This window comes from Culex quinquefasciatus, chromosome 1 (genome assembly GCF_015732765.1).
Source record: "Culex quinquefasciatus strain JHB chromosome 1, VPISU_Cqui_1.0_pri_paternal, whole genome shotgun sequence".
NCBI lineage: Eukaryota > Metazoa > Arthropoda > Insecta > Diptera > Culicidae > Culex > Culex quinquefasciatus.
The window spans coordinates 15905394-15925289 of record NC_051861.1 but is presented as its reverse complement, the minus strand read 5'-3'; the positions used below and the strand labels follow the sequence as shown (position 1 = coordinate 15925289).

Below are 19896 nucleotides of genomic sequence, written 5' to 3'. Positions count from 1 at the left end.
CAAGTCTCCCCACTCTCCCCTACCTGTTGGCTCGGAATTTGCAAAATAGTTCTGGCTGTCAAAATGCTTATGTGCCCTTTTCAAATGTTGCTCAACGTTTTCGTCAAAATATTTGCGATCTGGCCTCTAAAATATGAATAAATAACACTTAAATGCATAAAAAATTTGATAGGGTTGTCAGACCTTCAATATTTTTGTCTCTGAAAGGACTTTTAATAGTCTTAAGCAAGTCTTAAGTTATTGTTTGCATAAACCACATTTTTCAATCTTCTGGACTTTAGTCAAAATCGTTTATTAAGCATAACTTTTGAAGTAGGTACTTTACTAAACTTGATGATTTTCAATTGCGGTTTATGGGACCCCAAGACGGATCGAATTATGCAAAAACGGACAAGATCGTTTCAGGCCGTGCCGGGATAATCGAGTGACAATTTTGCTAATCAACATACCACCACACACATAGACATTTGCTCTGATTTTGGTCCTGATTAGATATGTATACTTGAAGGTGGGTCTAGGAGATCTTTTTTAGAAGTTAATTTTTCAATTGATTTCATAGCCTTTCCTCAGTAAGGTCAGGAAGGCAAAAAGAAAATAAATATTTGTAATGGATTCGCTTTGCAGTACAGTACAGACTCGATTGGCTATCCGTTATAGACTTTTTCTACTTTGGGTGAAAGTTGATGTTAAAATTTCATCTAATCACAGAATTTTGAGAACTCTGCGAATTTATTTTCAAACATTGAAAAAAAAAAGATAAGTTGTCCGGGTTTTGAAGCGTCCGGGAATTTGAAGCACGACCTTTGAAACAATCGATTAACCAAGCATTGGGTAGTCGAGTCAGACTTTATTGGGTTAAAAGACAGGTTTTGCCTAAAATTTTTAGCAAATAAAAAATATTTCGTTAGCTTTAGCAATTTCCCAGCATCCCACAAGTTCATCCAAATGCGCTGCCCAAAACTGGAAGGACCGTTAGCACAGTTTTTCTCTCTTTCTCCTTAAACCATGAACCAAAACAAACTTTTCGAGGGAGCATCCTCATCTCCCGCTCCCAGCATCCATTCACCTTTACTCTCTTGGTTTACCTCTCTCGTGAGTGCGACCGAATCCGGTTCCGGCATCCTCCCGACGACGGTTTGACGGATGGTCGGGCTTTCGGTCGCGCTCGGGATGGCCCGTTAGTCTTGTCACATCTCGTGAATGTGCAGCATCCGTGCGTGCGTACCGGGCGAGTGTTCGAGATTTTCGGTTGCGCGACCCCTGTGCGGCAGATCGCGGTGAAGAAAATACGGAAAACTACGGAATTTAGGTGGATGTTGGGAGGATTTAAACTTGGGGCCGTTTGCAAATTACGTAATTCGAGTGTTTTTAGAGGTTAGGTTGTATCAAAGTGTGTCGGTAACTAACAATTTACGGGGTTGAAGAGGATTTCGGAAGAGGCCAGAAGAATCTCAACGAAGATAGTCAGCAAACTGCAATAACACGACGATCAATGTTGCGTAATTTTAATGCTTATTTCGATTCGTTCCGAGAGTGTGTTGTGATCTAGTGTGTGACCTGGAGTTCCGGAGGAGGTTGGGTGTGGTGTCAAGCCGGAAGAGAATGGCAAGAAATATTACCTAGTCGGTTGGTTCTGACACACGAGTCTTTGTCATTGGGAAAAGTTTCGCGTCTCTGTGAGCGAGACTGTGTGTTCTCTGGAAAAGAAAAATATACCCCAAAAGAAAGCATACTAATGTAATTATGGCCAAGTGCGACGACGAGAAGGGCGTCCCAGCTGCTGCCGTGCTCCCCCCCTCTGCCTAGAGTTTCGAACCCACCGAAGATGAACAAGCAGAAGAAGCATTAACGACCAGCAGCAGTTCCAACGGCAGTTCCGATGCCCATTTGCGATAGTCTCCAGTCGCTGAAGAGGATTGAGCGTAGTGTTCTGGCGTAAAAGTGGCCCAGTGTGTTGTTTATAGTTGTTGTTGCTTTTGCTGCTGCTGTTGCTACAGTTTCCGAAAGAAGTGTCATACGGTACACATACACGGTGGAGCACGTGTGTGTTTGTGTGCGAGAACGCGTCGCGTCGATTGCAATCTAGGTCAGTTATAGCGATGGCGATGCAATTGGTACAGTAGAAGCCTTCAGTATTCCAGGTTTGGTGTGAGATGTTTGCTGGAAACGCTTGTCTGGCGCCGGTTCCGTAGGTTGTAGAATCGGTACCGGACAGGGATCAAAGAGATAAAGCTAAAGCAGGAATGGGCTTTAATCCACTTAGATTTTGCTGATACGATAGAAGGGCTCAAAGCAATGTGGGTTCGCTTTTGAAGAATCAGTTGGTCGTTGATGCAAGAGATTCTTCAGAAAGGGTGGGAATCGATATCGAAATCATTCTGTCTGAAAGATGGGGCTGCATCGTGCACATATCCAGATGAAAACTGACTGCAGTCAGAGTTAAGTGTTACCTGATTTGCTGACGTTTTTGGACCCTGAATGAGTGTACAAACTAATCCATTGTAGAGATTTTCAAAAACAAAAAATTATTTACACTATGGGCAATTCTCTACCAACTCACATGAAATCGGAAAAAAGATTGCGTGAAACTGTGTCCTAAGTGATAACTTTTGTCCCTGATCACGAATCCAAGATCCATTTTTCGATATCTCATGACAGAGGGGCGGTACGACCCCTGCCATCTTGGAACAGGCGAAAAATACGTGTTTTCAATCATTTGCAGCCTCAAATGTTGATGATATGGAAATTTGGTGTCATTTGGTGTTTTTGGGACAGGTCATTTTTGGGAAATTTATTAAACTTTTCGAATCTGCAATAACCCAGATGGGTATTTTTTCAGGTTGCAAATTATTGAAAAACACGTATTTTTTCGCCCGTTCAAAAATGGAAGGGATCATACCACTCCTCCGTCACAAGATATCTAAAAATGGAACACAGATTCGTGATCAGGGACAAAATTTTTATAAAATAACAAGCCAAGTGTTTCTTGATGAAATTGTGCAAATTGAATGATTTACGCCAAATGGAACTTTAACAAGGATGCCAAAAGTTGTAAAAGGTCCATTATTTAAATGGTGATTTCTCAAACAAATAACGCCGACGCTTTGAGCTCAGTTGTCCGAAACGAAATGAATTTATTGTAATAGAAAAAAGTCTCGCAGCTTCCCCACACTTTAAGTAGTAAGGTCTTACTGGGTTGAAATTCTCGTATGCTTGGCAGGTTAAGCACTTGCTCCTAACTCCATCCAATCTGTTGATTTTCACTATTTAAACAACTAATTTTGCAAAACTTTTGTTAAAACCTTGTTTGCTCACTTCTTATTGAGCTATTTATAATTCGATTTCAGTCGAAGCCGCTTTAAATGAGCTGTAATTGAATGTCAAAGTGTTGATATGGCAACATTAGAGGCACGCTGGAATTAGATGCTGTTCCCCTACTTGGTTTAATCACGCCCACTGAGAAATTTGGTTCGAGCCTCGACTCGATTCAGGCTCGATCTCGAGCCAGATCGAGTTGAGGCTCGAGCCAAAATTCTCGGCGAGTTAAACGAAGTAGGCTGCTTAGTTCGCAGTTTGAAAAACTGATGTTAGCTGTGTTGACGATGTTGGAGGATCGTCTCGTTGCGTGTCGACTACAAGAGTTGCAATTCTAGTTGGTGCAGTTTTGTAATTCAGTATTACAAAGATTTGTAATAAAGGATTACGCTATACTTAGTTACATCTGCGTTTTAAATTTGATGCTATATTTGTGTAACTATGAATTCCAAATTGTCGTGTTGTATAACCTGTTACGTTTCCAAACAATTATTTTACTTTAATGTTTTCTCATAACAATTTAAACCACACTCGACTAAATGAATGTTTTTTGCCACATAACTTTGAAATGGTTTTGCCTTCTATTTTCATTGTTTTTTCACACACATTAAAAAAAATAATTTGAATATTATAACTTGTTTTTAGTGATTTAAGAAAACTCGATCATTTTGTTTCCTTATTATCATTTTTTTCCATGTAAAAATTGTACCGTTTTCAGCTCTTTCCAGGTTTTTCGTGCTAACGATTGTAAGTCGTTGATTTCAAAAATAAACACCAAAATCGAAAATACTAATCCCACCACATAAACCATCCAAACAAGCGACAGATCTTCCACTGTGGTAGGCTTTACCGTGCTTTCTTTCAATTCACTAAATGCTTTCCCAAATATGCTGTTTAGTGCATTTTCAGCGTAGTAAATACGGCTTAGGATCAGCATTCTTTCGAGAACTATCGGATCTCCATTGGTCCACGCCAACAGGGGCCAATTGTTGATGGTCTGTTTGGACCAGCGATACATTCCAGAGTCCTTGGCCAAGTAAGGAAAGTGGTTTATTACCATCCGTTGTACTTTATCAACAATGGTACAAAAAGTTGCAGCGTATGCTTGCCTCACCAAGTCGAGGTCCTCGCTGTCCAAGTTGCTATACATATCAATTTCGGCGCACTTGTCCAATCGCTTCAGGTTGTAGTGCGACATATATTCGCTTTGATCCCAGCAGCAAGAATCGTTGATCAGTTGAAGTGTATCCAGTTCGGGGTAGAAGCGAGGACTAAGTAAATACGAAATGATCAAGGACTGATATGCGTTGATCAGTACGACGGACAGTAGCAGGAATAGCCCAAATAGTAGTCGTTCTACTTCGTGGTTATATTGCACTTGAGAGCCAACGGTGAAACTTCCTACAACTAGTGTCATGTTCTGCATTAAGTCTCGGCTGGTGTGTAGTTTGGTAATGAACGTTCGGATTATCGATAACACGAAGATCGAGGCCAATATTAAGGACCAAGATGGTATATCGAAAGGATCAGTTATAATGTAAATCAAAGGTATTGGTTTGTTTATCCTGGGCACGAAAACGTACACTTCATCATTTTGGAACATATACATCGGAACGTAGACACTCATATAGTAAAGGGTAAATTGCATTGGAACATTCAATATATACATATCTCCATCTAATGCCATCCGGATGCTTCCATTGAGATGAGTTGAAAGGAAAATCAAAAATTTCAAATCTACTGGGTTAACTGACTCAGTGTTGAATGAAAATCCTGCCAGATCATTGGTAGCCGTAATTAGTGGATCAAGCTGCAGGTTATCCCATCTATGCATCGTTCTAGTAAAATGATTATAGTGGAAAAATGGGACTTTCACTGCGTTGTACACCATGAAAATTCCGTTCAGTTTGTCACACGTTTCAGGAATATCATAAAACGTCTCTATTACTGTAACAATAATTCGCCTGTTGTTGGTATAGAGAATTTTACAAATGTCAGGATCTACTTTATCGATAAACAGTATAGAGTGCATCGTAGATTTGTGCACTCGAGCATAGCGACTGGCACGACTGTAAACGGTAACAGAATCGCTTAAATCCTTCAGAAATCGAATCAATAAAATTTCTGTAAGCTGTGTTAACTCTTTCTGGCGAAAAATAACTAGTGGTTCTCTACCCGGTAGAACTGACTGTTTAGCCGCAAGAAGTCTCTCACTTATAACACCGAATTCAGACCTTGCAACTGCCAGTGTTGACAGGATCAACAACGAACAGAATTGAGTCATGTTTTCAACTGTACGAAGTTACTTTTTCTGATCCAGTTCACCTACAGGCAAACGCATAGCAAATTCAATATCTGGTAAACTTGTCCTGAGTTATCTGCACTTTAGTAGATTGAGTAACGTTGAGATGGACACAGGGTAATCCAGCGATGTTTTTATTATCAAATGACATTTCTGGAGCAATGTATGAAAAGGGCGCATAAGCATTTTGACAGCTGGAACTATTTGGGAAATTTAAGACTTCAGATAACTATTTTACAAAACCCGGAATGTTCAAAGGTAGCTGGGAAGACTATTGTTATACATTTCGTTTTTTGTGAAAAAGTTCTAGTTTTTCTCAGAATTTGCAAAATAGTTCAAGCTGCCAAAATGCTTATCCGCCCTTTTCTTTGTTGTAAAAAGCGTTTAAATATTCCCAGTGTATTTTTCTGCATTATTTTATGAAACTTCATGTTTGGGAAGTCTATCTGATCGAAATGTCAAGCTCATGTATAATATCTCGTCCTCGTCATTCATGCTTGACACTAGCCCATGCAGCTTATTATCTTGTTAAGTTTATTTAAACATATTTTAATGAAAAAAATATAAATGTTGAAGGCATGATTTCGAAAGAAAAAAAAAATCAAAAAACCCCATTCGACTCTTCAACTTCCCAACCCAAGCACCCATTTCGCCCGATTAGGAGCTCATTCTATTCCACGCTGTTAAAGGCAGCAAATTTTCCGCCCCGGGAAAAATCGACTTCCTCGCACCTCCCGTTAGCAGTTCAACGAGCAGCAGTGGTGGCTCCACTCGTCAACTTCATCAAGTGTAAATCCGGGCTGGCTGGCAGGCCGGTACTAAACTATGCTATTCACATGGACGAGAGCCAATGTGCGAGCCGTCTGGCATAGCATTGAACAGTAAAAAATGTAGAAATTTATACGACACAAATTTATGATGAATTTAGATTTTTTTTTTCATGAATTAGATTTTCCTTTTTGATTTAAAATTTATTAAAAGTTTACAAAATGTTTCACCGTGTAGATTAACCAGCTAAGGCCAGACCGTCAAGCAAAAGCAGGCTCAATGCTTAATAAAAGAACACCTTATACACCTTAAAAACGTTAGATTCAAGCTACTGTTTTTTTTTTGTTTTTTTTTCAAACAACTTTGTTAGGTCCTAGCTTATCTATTCGTTTTTTTTTGTGCGAATTGCAATATTTTTTTTCGTGTTGATTTTTTTCTCCGTGTACGAAAGGACTTGCCAGAGCCCGCTGGAAAAAGCAACAGAAAGGCGCCAAGGAAAACAAGCCAATTCAGTGTGCGGCGGTTGGTGCTTTCTCGAGCACTTGAACGCCATTCCTTCATTGGCTCCGTCCCATTCCCCCACCCACCATCGTCGGAAGTGAGACCAGCTAGGAAGTTCTTCGCGATTATTTTAGTTTTTGGGACATTCCACAATGGTTATGTGCCTTTTTTATGATTTAGGCTAATTTAGCATGTTTTTTGGCTTTTTTTATGGGATTTTTATACATTTTTTAAAGTGTTGTTGATTTTGAGAAAGACATAAAAATTTTGATATAAAAAGTAACGATTTGTTTTAAAAAATTGGCACCTCTTTTTTAGTTTGCTGCATATATTCAAATTCTTTTTGAATAAATCATGTGAAAATTAAACTTCAAAAGCTTTTTTTGTATATTTTCTTCTCGTATTTAATTTTCATTGAATTCAAAAGTCATGAAGTCACCGCACACCGTAATCATTACACCACATCGCGTGTTATCTAATTTGCTTTCCACTTCACGTCTATCGGGCGGCAATAATTTTCCATTTTCCAAAAGCCCTCACACTTCCAATTGCTTGGGTGCCATTTCCTTCCGGATTTTCCACACCCTCCCAAGCCATATCGCTATCAAGCGCGGCAGCTTTTCCAGCATCGGTTTCTATCGCGGGAAATCAATCGACCGAAACCGGTGCCGGTGGTCGTGTGGCCGTACAAAATTGACGGCAGTACCCTTTTTCGAGTTTTACCGGGCGCTTGTTCCTTTTTGCGGATGTCTTGGGAGATTTTCAATCGGACAAGGAAGATTCGGTAGGAATTGAAATTTTGGTGGCACGGAATTGCGAGATCCATTTGTTTTGGATTTTTTTTAATATCACGAGGAATTTGATTATATTTTATTTTTTTCTTCATCCAAGAGACTGCATAATTTAGTTCTGTCTGAAATTTGAATAAGACCTTTGTTGTATCAACCAGAATTCTTGTTTTAAAAGCACAACTTTTGAAGGACTTTACCAAAATTTGAAATTTTCAGTAGCGACTTCCAAAATATTTTTTTTTTATTCATTTCCGTGCTCCACTTTGGAACCGTCCATCCTTTCCCGAGTAGACGGAAATAACTTGGGAAGGTCAGTTTTTGAAATTGTGAGAAGATCGAAATATGTTATTGGGATGATCGGATTAGTTGTTAAAATAACAAAAATCAAAAACAAAGATTTGTTCGAAGAATAACTTAAACTGTTATTATGTTGTTATTGCAATAACAAACCAATAACACAGAAGGAATCATGAAGGAATAAGAAGATTTGTTATTTTGTGCGGAGCATAATAACAAAAAATGTTATTGAACTGGTCTCCATAACAAAAAAAGTTATTGTTTTGGTTTATTTGTAATTTGCAAATAAACCTGCAGTTGCCATAACTTCTCTGTATAAGACAGGGCTGCAGAGTCGGGTACCTCCAAGCGACTTTGAATCCATACTTTGAAGACAACTCCGACTCTGGATGCAGGATATGACGTCAACGACGACTTCAGCTCTCCAAAAATACCCGACTTCACAGATTCCGACTCCAAGTAAAAGTTGCTGAAAATTTGCTGAATCCGATGCAGTCTCCGAGGTCTCACTCCAGCTCGAACTTCAACGTCAGCTCCGACTTCCTGGCTCTGTGAAAATAATAACAGTTTTTGTTATTCACACTTCAAAAATTCTCAATAAATAAATCAATTCCGTTAGGGAACATAACAAAATTTAAAAAAATGAACTCTAAAAAGTAAATTTTATCGGATTAATTTTAGCTTGAAACCCCATTTCATGGTGAAATAAATGACTCCGATGAAATTGGTCAACATTATTTCATAGTTCTAGCCAATTTTAGCAAAGTCCCTTAGGGGGTATATCAAATAATAAAAAAAAAATAACTTCCAAAATTTCAACTTTTTAGAATAATTTTAGCTTAAGGACCCCATTTAATTGCCAAAATAATGACCCTGACGAAATTGGTCAAAATTATCCCATAGTTCTAACTATTTTAAACAAAGTCCTTTAGGGGGTATATCAAATAAGCTTAAGGACCCCATTTCATGGCCAAAATAATGACACCGACGAAATTAGACAAAATTATCCCAAAGATCTAAACATATTTAACAAATGAAAAAATAATAACAGATTGTGTTATGGACACTTAGAAACTTTTCCATTTGTGCGATTTATGGTAATTTTATTTCTAAGACAGTATACCGAACGAATAACAAATTTTGTTATTAGGAGAGTTTTTGAAATGTATAACATTTCCTCTTATTAGCGTGTTATTAAACATTTTCAACATAATATCACTTCAATACCAATTTTGTTATTTTATCAGAAACTGTTATTATTTTTTCTTCTTGAAGTTGAACTTTAGGATAAAATAATAACACTTTTTGTTATTTCAACAGGATTTGTTATTGAAATATTATTAATTTTGTTATTAACGTCTGCCCGGGAATTGTGGTTTCCGGTTTCCAGCTTCCTTGCCAAACCTCAAAGTCTTTTCCACGTTGTGATCCCTTCCACCGTTTTGTGGCATTTTCCTGAGCCTCGGAAAGCCATCGCACTCGAAAAAAGAACCTTCTCTTTCCTTTCCCCCCTCCCCGCCTCGCGCCGTTGAAAATCGAAGCAAAATAAAAATACATATCGTCGCTGGATCTGAAATTCAATTTAAAACAAACATATCAATTTCAAGTAGAGAGAGAGAGGGAAAGCACGAAAGACGGCGGCTGCAAACTTGACTCGCCAAGTGCAAAAAAGGACTCCGGCCCGGCTCTCGACGGAATTGACCGGTGGAAGATACCGAGTCTAGAACCGTCCACCTACGTCGACGTGGGAGGAGATGTCGGCTGGCAATCCACCTTTGTCGATGTTTTTCACCGGGCTTGGGCTTTGCTTTTTCACCCAGAGAGGCTTAAGCCCATACGAGAATGAAGGATTGCCAGTCTTTATGTGAGGCGGTGGGAAGAAAGCTCTTTTTTCTTGCTCGTGTCCATGATCGCAAACACTAATGGCCGGTTGTTCGTCATGGAGTCATCCCCGGGATCAGCTTTCATTGCTGGACGAGGACTGGCTTCTGATGTGTTTGAGAATGACGGTGACGAAGTCGGTGTCTTTTTTTATGGTTCGAGCCTAGAAGGAAGAAATAAGCTAGTTTTTTTGTGGACCGTGATTGATGTGATTTTTCTGCACGCCATTGACGTAGGTTACGACTTAATCTGGTAGGAATGATTGCTCTAAGAAAAAGCAACAAAACATTGAAAAAATGCACATTTCAACTTCTTTTTAAATCAAGCCCTTTTTCTTAACCCTCTACAACCTAACCCCGCCTTTAGACGGGCTGCGATTTCAAAAAATCACCAAAAGTCAATTTTTGATCGTTAAAAAGTATTAGAAAGAAGAACTCTTAAAATTTAAGAAAATTTATGGGTTGGAAGTTGTACTTGTTTTATGTGGCTTTGCCAATATTTCTAAAAATTTCATTTTTTAGGGGTCAACTTTGATTGTGTTTTTTTTACTAACATTTCCTATATTTTAAGTAAAAAGAAGTATGTAGTAATTTTTCTAGTGTCCCTGCCTTTGTCTCTACGCATTTATTTCAATTTAAATGATAATGGTGCCATTTTATAGCAGAAAATGTGAAAACAAGCAAAACATGAAAAATTAGATAGGCAATACATCAAGATGGGAGGTGGTATAATAGGCCAAATACTACCAAAAACAAACATCAACTAAGCACGATAAATGCAAATAAATATACTAAAAATGAAACGAGAAACCCGATTTAACACCACCAGAGGTGAAATAGAGCCTTTCTTACAAAATAATGAAACTCCGACAAATATATTGGTGCAATTAATTTTTCAGAAACATAGAGAATCTATTAGTGATACCACCCAGTGAGAATTTGTCCTAAAGATTCGAATATTTTTAGACTAAACCTTGAATACCATTTTTTTTAATTTCAGAGGTCATTATGGATCGCAAAATAATTATATTTAATTTAAAAAAAATATATATTGAATTGACATTATATAAAAAAATAAAGGGTACTCAGTCTTTAATGTTAGTCTATGATTAACTAAAAAAAATATGTATCGATAATCGCATTGTCGATCTATTATGAGAAGCCAGAAAGAACACTTTCACGCGCAGCGTAAAACGCGCAAGCGTAAATGTGCTGGCGTTTATGTTTCGACTTGACTTGTCGATCTTTCGATCGAGAATGGGCCGGGACTTCAAATTTGATGTTCATAAACGATTCTGTAAAAAACCAAACATTTAATAGGAAAAATAGGGCAAAAATAAGACTGTAAAATAGTCCAAAAAATACCTCTAAAACTGTTTTTGACCACATTTACTGGTCGAAAACTGAAAATCGAAAAATAAAATGTTCGTCTCCGACCCCACGGCTACAAATCTGAAATATAAAAATTGTGGGTTTTACGAGCGGTTTTTCAATGATGGAAGACACAAATGTTTAAGAGCGGATACAGACATCGCACAAGTATTTCAGAAAAAGAGCTCTCAAAAATAAGGCTTTGAGTTCCGGGTTTCGGGCCAAAATTCAATCGAAAGAGCGCATCAAAACCTTCAAATTAGTAATAGGATTTTTTTCTGGGACGATTCCACGCCGTGCATGAATTTTTTAACATTTCTGAGAAAAGCGTTTTTTTCCAAAAGCAAACTTTAAGGGGTTACATACATGTATATCGGCAGATGTTAGTATGACGCAGTGCAGTCATTGACGCACACTTCAAATTATTTTTAATTATGTTTTAAGGGCAATAAAATATACATTTTCACCTACAAACAAATCAATTTTGAAGATATTTGGTTGCATCATTGCTGAGATATAGCAATTGTAAGTTAGCAGTTTCAAAAAACGAGTGCCACGATATCTAAACACTGTCTAGGCCAAATCGGCTCAAAATTTTGCTGAAGGCTCGTTAAACCGGTCCTGTGTGCATGACGCAGACCGATTTAAAAAAACTTAAATTAAAAAAAAAGATAAAAATATTTTCATGTTTTTCATACAAAAAATCGCATGTTTTTGATTTTTGTATTTCTTTAAAAAGCAAGATTTCAAAATCGAGCTTCGTCAAGCACACGGCATACATCGTGAAAGTCTTCACCTCAGATTTCAGCCAATTTGGTCCATCCCATCTCGAGATATCGTGGCACCCGTAAATCAACTCGAGGTTTAGAGAAAAACGCCAACAAAGTTTGACAGCTCGCTTTGTGCATGGCATAATTTTGAGCTTCAATCGTCTCTTACTCAGTTTAATCTTGAAATATCTTCATGAAACTTTCAGGAGTGATTAAAAATCATTTTTAAGTGGATTTAGCAAATATTCTGTAATATAAAATTTTGTGATTTTCTACATGTATGTAACCCCTTAAACCTTTCTTTTTTAAGAAAGGCAAAAAACATAAAAGAAGAGCGGTAAAGTTTTTCGTAGAACAAAAGTTGCTCAAAATGACCTCCTGAACACGGGAAAAAACAATTTAGTAGAGGTAAAGTCAAGAACATGATGAATTCCAAAAAAAATCTTTACTCTTTCGTCACTTGTGTGCTATATTTTGACACGTTTGCTGTAAAAAGGTAGGATGTAATTTCAAGGTTTTTTTTTCTGCTTATAGTTAAAATAGTTGTTTATTTATCAAGTAGTAGAAGTTATCCGGAATAACTAGTGGTTAGATATTACGCCCAAAGTTTTGTCTTGCTCCTATTAATGATTGCAGTATTGTCGAGCACTGCCGCACTTATAAAAGTGATCAGCTGCGATGCATAAACGTTGCATAAAAGTGAGTGGATACACTTTTCACAGTTTCAACAGGGGAGGAAGGATGCGTGGACATACCGTACTAGACCATTCTGCGGCTGAGTGCCTAAAGTCTCAGTCTACCAATGCAAAGGTTCGAGTTCAAATCTTACCTGATTCCGTTCGTTTTATGTTCATGTTCAAAGTTCAATTACAGTCTAAACAGAGCCTTACACATTAAGCGAAGGGGGTGGTCCTCATGTAAACGTCACGCGAGTGTCAAAAAAAATCAAATTGAGCAGCTTTTTGAGCCTTTAGCGGTTAAATTTTGATTGAAATATTTTGAATTCCATTAGAATATATTGATTTTTGAAAAGTTGATGTTTTTTGTTTATATTTTATTACTTTTCCTAGAGTCCCTTGCATAACGGGTTAGTATCTGCACTGAATCGTAAGTCTGGGGAAAAAACTTTGCTTATTAAACTTGCTCTTGTTCCCTGGCAAAGTTTTTCATCGGCGGAATTATTACTTACGCAAGAAAGTTCCTGCCCTGTTGCTCATATTGTGATGCATTTCTTTCTAGCTAAGATAGCTGCGCATCTTGAAACATTTTTTTGGAGGGCAAAAGTTGAAATAAGAAGAAAATGGCGTAGGGTGTTCTTTTACAAACCTGACCAGTTTGACAATGAACATTGTAAAATCTGAACAGCGCCAAACATTGCAAATCAATCGTAAAAACCATGATTAATTAATAAAACGCAACATTTGCGGAGCTTTTTGCATGTTCAACACGTTGCCCTCAAAACAAAGGGGCAATTGAGCTCCGGTGTGTCCGTCGAACCGTACGCGCGTGTATCTTAACCCCTCATCTCTAATTGACAGCTCTGTTCCGTTCCGTCAAAAGTGAACTAAACACACGCACACACAGTGCGTGGTTAATTAGCGTGCACGTGCACCACCGCCACGGGTCAATTGACTGTGTCCTAATTGGATTTATGGCTGCTGCAGTTTGGCTGGTTTGGTGAATAGAATAGGGTTTGTAGGGCTGCGAGCTACAACCAACAGTTTGTAATTTGCGTCAATCAATCAAGTTAGATTTTCGAGTGAACTCAAAGCTGTAGTTCTAAACTGGTGTTTCTGTAACAATTTGTTCACGATTTTCCTTGATAAACCATTGACATAAATGTTCCGAAAAATCAAGGGTCATTACAATTCGCTTTATAAAAATTCGGACAGTCAAAATACGAACGTGAAAATTTTTTTTTCCTGAATTGTTTCTTTGATTTTCATGTATATTTTGGCTGGTTTCAAAAAGTATTTATTCGATAAATTATAACGAAACTATGTATTGTGAAGTAAATATAACAAAAAAGTACAGCGTAAACAAGCTCGGGTTCCACTAAATATAAATCAAAAACATCAAACGCACTATCGACAGTTGACACTTGACACCCTGAAGAAGAGCCCATAAATGGTTGGGAACCTAATCTATAATTTTTGATCCGGTCGATAGGAAGCACTCATCAGATCTCGTTTACTTTTTAAAAACTAACTTAATCCACCTATGTGGTTGGTGCCTTCCTCACTCTTTTCCAACAATGGGTGATATGTGATATGATGGGTTTGGACACAAATTTCGTCTAATTTCGTTAAGTTCCGGAATACAAAAAAAACACACATATCACTCAAGGGCTCATAAGTTGCATCATAAGTGATCAGAACTCGAGATAGGGTTGCCAGATCTTCAATGTTTTAGACTCGGCCTTTTAATTACCTTACCAACGATGGGTCGGATGATGGATCCGGACATTGTTTACATACATTTAAGTGAGATCCAGCTACAAAAAAAGTGCATAAATATCACTTAAGTGGTCAGAACTCGAGACAGGGTTGCCAGATTATCAATGTTCTAGGCTCGTTGGAAAGGTCTTTTGACTACCTAACCAACGATGGGTCGGATGATGGATCCGGACATTGTTTACATACATTTAAGTGAGTTCCAGCTACAGAAAAGTACATAAATATCACTTAAGTGGTCAGAACTCGAGACAGGGTTGCCAGATCTTCAATGTTTTATACTCGTTGGAAAGGTCTTTTGATTACCTAACCAACGATGGGTTGGATGATGGATCCGGACATTGTTTACATACATTTAAGCGAGATCCGGCTCCAAAAATAGTGCATAAATATCACTTAAGTGGTCAGAACTCGAGACAGGGTTGCCAGATTATCAATGTTCTAGACTCGTTGGAAAGGTCTCTCGATTACCTTACCAACGATGGGTCGGATGATGGATCTGGACATTGTTTACATACATTTAAGTGAGATCCGGCTACAAAAATTACATAAATATCACTTAAGTGGTTATAACTCGAGGCAGGGTTGCCAGATTATCAATGTTTTGGACTCGTTGGAAAGGTCTTTCAATTACCTAACTAACGATGTATAGCATGATGATGTTTGGTTCAGTTTACTTCTGAAAATATGCGAAAACAAATTTTTATACATAACTTTTGAACTACTTATCGAAACTTCAAACAATTCAATAGCACCGTATGGGACCCTAAACCTAGTCGAATGCGACTGGTTTGGTCAAAATCGGTTCAGCCAGTGCTGAGAAAACTGCGTGACATTATTGGTCACATACACACACACATACACACACACATACACACACACACATACACACACACATACACACACACACATACACACACACATACACACAGACATTTGTTCAGTTTTCAATTCTGAGTCGATATTTATACATTAAGGTGGGTTTTCGAGCTTAAAATAAAAAGTTCAATTTTGGAGCAGGATTATAGCCTTACCTCAGTGAGGAAGGCAAAAGGTGCTATGTACATAGGAAACCCATGGCGCATTGGTGGTTTTGAAAAAGTAATCTAGAAATAAATATTTTAATAGTTATGCTAGAAATTATTTTTTAACCTCGTTCCAAAGCATTGGAAGGGTTGAAGGACATAAACTAAAGACCTTAAACCATATCTGTTAATTCGGAGGTCACAACTTGCTTTAGAATTTATTTACCAAATGTACAAGTACATATAGCTAGAAGAAAAGGAAGGTAACCCTTGTTGAATGCAAGTGCGTAATTGTGGTGAACAATAATCAATATCCACCATAATTAGTTAATTAGCCATTTGTTCGCTGTTGGCTGCCCATCGTTGCATATTCTACACTGAATTATTATTGATCAGATTCTGCGTGCTGTTTACGTGATATATTGAATTTCCCGTGATGCATTAACAGTCATGACAAAACTGCGAAATTCTTCCCAGTGCATTATCCCAAAAGCTAAACTTAATGTGATGCAAATCAGCTTCGAATAGTCAGTGAGGTTCATTCTCTTAAAATTTCAAACCACTCGCAGATTGCGAAGATTCTGCTTACGAAATACAGCCGTCACACAATTTCCATACCATGATGGACACTGTGCGCATCAACCTATATGCGAAATAGGATTCAACAAAACCTATCCAGAGCACCGTACTGCTAGTCACTCGTCAGTACAGTGCTATCGGAACAGCTATTAGAGTAGATCCTCTTATCGAAGCGCGTGCTGATATCGGTGAAAATCCCTGCCCTGCCCTGATTTTGTACCCAACCAGTTTTCGCACTCGAGGGTACTAGCTCATCGGGGAAGGATTGAGCTTAACATCAAATAACATAAACTATATATCGCTCACACCGCATTAGCTTCCAATATGGTGCTGATTCTGGGTGAGGTTGGCGGTAAGTTGGAAAAGCGGAAAACTTTCCCAAACTGGTGCTGGTGCTATACCATTCCATTCGTCGTAAACTAGAACAGCAGTGTGGGGCATTATAGACTGGTTCAAGCGTTGCATTTATCTCTGGAAGTGAAAATTCGAGATTACCTCGTTACGACTTATCATTTATTACAAGAAATACAGATTTTGAGATGGAAAGGACTCGGTAGCAATTGTTTCTTCGGATCAAACTAGAAAAGCCTTTTTGAACCAGTCTAATAATCATGTATCACCGTATGGACCTACATTTTAGCAAAATCCAGTTTAGAACTTTCCTTTCAAAATAATCAAATCGATGAATCAGATCGAGTACGTTCTGGTGAATTCGTTCGGAAAAGGGGATACGTTGAGCTTCGGATCAGCAATAAATTTAATTACGTTGCTGGATCCCACCGTACAACTTTCCTCCCAGAGCGCACTCTTATCGAGGCCATTATACCACTTGTGCCATTCGTCAAAATGTAAAACCAACCACGTTGTTTAGCATCGTCCCAAAGTTTCTTTTTTTTGACAAACTTTGCGCCCATTGTCGGTACTTTCCCGCGGTTATTATGTCGGCTAGATGTCACATTAAAAAGGACAAGTCGGTACTTTTTTTTTGGGGGGGATACCGAAAAGCTGGTCAAGGTTCGTCAACGACAACGGCTGGTCTTTTGTGGGCAACTTTGAGCAGTTTTTTTCGTCGCAAAACTTCCCCGAAGGTAGACCACTTTTTGTAAGGGGCATGGTGTTTTTGAGGAAGGAAATCTTGTTAAAAAGGGACGGTCCAATTTAAGCAAAAGTTTCAAGTTTTGAGAGTTGAGTTGGGGCTTTATCGGATCTTAAAGTTAGAGGCGGTTTTTAAACGAATTAAGCTTTTATTTGTTAAATATACTAGTTTAGTTTCCTTTCAATTGTATCTAGCGACTATTTGTAGATACTGCGTATCTTCTCCAGTAAGCATATTTATACAGAAGAGCTAATTCCAGCACCATAGATCATCCAAACAAGTGACAGCTCACCGAAATCTGCAACAGTGGATTTGCTGCAGAAAGTGTTACATTTTTTTGCCGTTATGCTAACTTGTCGTACGTGCATTCTGGGCCAAATTTAGTTAAGAACGCCATTTTGTGCAGCTCACAATGCCTCACTTTTTGACTTTCAAAGATGCCCAAAATTCGATTTCAGTCCTGAGATATTCAATAAAATCTGCAAAATCCGTGCATTTTTGTCACTTTTCATATGAAGAAGTTTAAATATTGTCGTGCTATCTTGACATACCCTGAAAATCTGTGACGGGCAGAAATGCCATACTCCTATATCGCAAATAATGCATGAAGATAGATTTCTTGCAGAATCTGACATACTTTCAAACCGCCATGCATCACAATCATGCGACCGCCGTTTGGGTGTAGGTTTAATAGTAGCTTCCAGATTTGAACTCCACAGATTGTCTGGTTCAGCCTCTTTCTTCCAGTACAGCGTTCCTTCGGCAAAGTAGACACGGGTCAGGCTAAGTATTTTATGAATTGCTACTGAGCCTCCTAAAATGTATGCCAATTTGATACAGGCTAGAAGCGATAGCCAACGTTAAGTATTCACTCATGAAGGTTCGTAACCTTTCATCGAATAGGTACGAATCGTTGTATAGGATTGTGAAATCATTTGGGATATTTTGCTCTCGGGTGAAACGTATCCCGTGTTGTTCCGACATTTTGCTAACCGTTGAAATCGTTGATCAATTACATAGTGTCCAGTTCGAGATAGAATCGAGGGCTAAGCTTGACGATCATAGATTGAAGTGCGTTGATCAGGACGATCGTCGGGAATAAAAAGACTCCGAAGAGTAGTCATTTAAGCTTGCGATGGAATATTAGACGAGTACCTACAGTGAAACTATTCAGAATTTGTTCGATGTTCTCTAAAACTTTTGGACTCGAGTTTAATCCAGCAAAATAAGTTCGCATCGACCGGGTGCTCATTCACGGTAGAAAACTTCATACCCGACAAGTTTTCTGTAGCAGCTATCATGGGATCATGTTACTGATTGTCAAACTTGTTCATTGCTTTCGTATACGAATACCAGTGTTGCGTTCCTCACGCGCTCGTGAGCGCTCACTTTTCGCTCATTCGTGAGGAGGAGCGCTGCGCGAGCTAGCTCACGTTTGCCCGCGCTCACGTTTGCTCCGATTTTTTCAGCTCGCGTTTGCTCCACGCTCGCGCTCACGCTCATATTTCGCTCACGGAGCGCTCATTTTGGACGTGTCGCTAATCATTTAACGTTTATGAGAAAGTTTTTTCAATTCTAGATGGAATTTTTGCGTAAGGTGCAGTAGGGCTGTGGAAATATGACTTTGTGAACAAATTTTATGATATATGAATTGGAATAGCTTATTTTCATCAATCATGTTTTTACATAAAAGGTTGGATTCGCAAGGGTCAAATAATTTTTTAGACATACAGTTGAATGTATAAATATTTTAGAATTTAAAGGCCTTATTGTAGCAGAGAGGGGCGGAGGGGTATAGACGCCTAAATAAAAGAGCCTGTAAACCTTAGAAAAACTTACAAAACAATTAATTGATTCAAGAGGATTTATGCTTTGGTAAGTTCGATTCAAGGCTTGGTTGATTAAAATATAACATTAAACTGTTTTATGTACCTAATCAGTGTTTTGACTACATTTCCAGATTGCGGGTCAGAATGAGCTACCTTTAAAAAAAGTTATTCCGTTTATTAAATCTTTCAGTGATTCAGTGATTAGAAACGGCTAATCATTTCTATAAGGTTAGTCTTTATTTAGCAAACATTTTAGAAAATAGGGTAACATTTTTGAAACAGTTCTATTTTAAATATATGCCTCAAAATTGCTAAGGGTGGAAATGACCCTTTTGTCTCAAATCAAATAAATTGTCAATATTTTTCACCACGAAAAGGTTGGCTCTTCTTCCAACAAGTGGATTTTATTCAACATTTTCGCAACCAAACCTCTGAAAATATTCAATTACAAGTTATATATGATTTTTTGAACATGGATGATTGTAACTGTTTAAAAGATTATTTAAAAATAAATAAAATATACATAAATATTTGTGTACATAACAACAATACAAATGGTCCAATATGGATTTGATTTGTGAACAAACAGTGCATCTCTTCACGTCAATGAATGTTTACATTATGAATTTAGTTTTTTGTTCCTTGTTCGAAAAATGTCTAGATTTACATTTCATTAATTTCATTGCCTACTTTTGTTTGTTCGGCCACTTTCTTGATTGTTTTTGCTGCCTGTGCTAAGATAGTTCTAGAAACCTCGTTTCAAACAGGCAGATGCATCAACAGGAAAAAAACAACTACCTACTATGGCTCACCAGCTCACGTGAGCGCAAAACGCTCCGGCGAGCGTGAGCGAGCACGAGTTACCTGATAAAAACTCACGCTCCAGCTGGAGCGAGCAAGCCTTCCGTGAGCGCTCGCT

At 38.2% G+C, this 19896-nt stretch overlaps 1 protein-coding gene across 1 annotated transcript in view; it reads left to right on the top strand.

Annotated features, from left to right (window-relative positions):
* The first annotated feature begins 1169 nt into the window (after positions 1–1169).
* Positions 1170–19896, top strand: part of LOC6032983 — a 430596-nt gene continuing 411869 nt past the window's right edge. The window contains exon 1 of the mRNA XM_038265997.1: positions 1170–2086. The gene's annotated coding sequence lies outside the window, so the exon portion shown is untranslated. The remainder of the gene's footprint in view (positions 2087–19896) is intronic.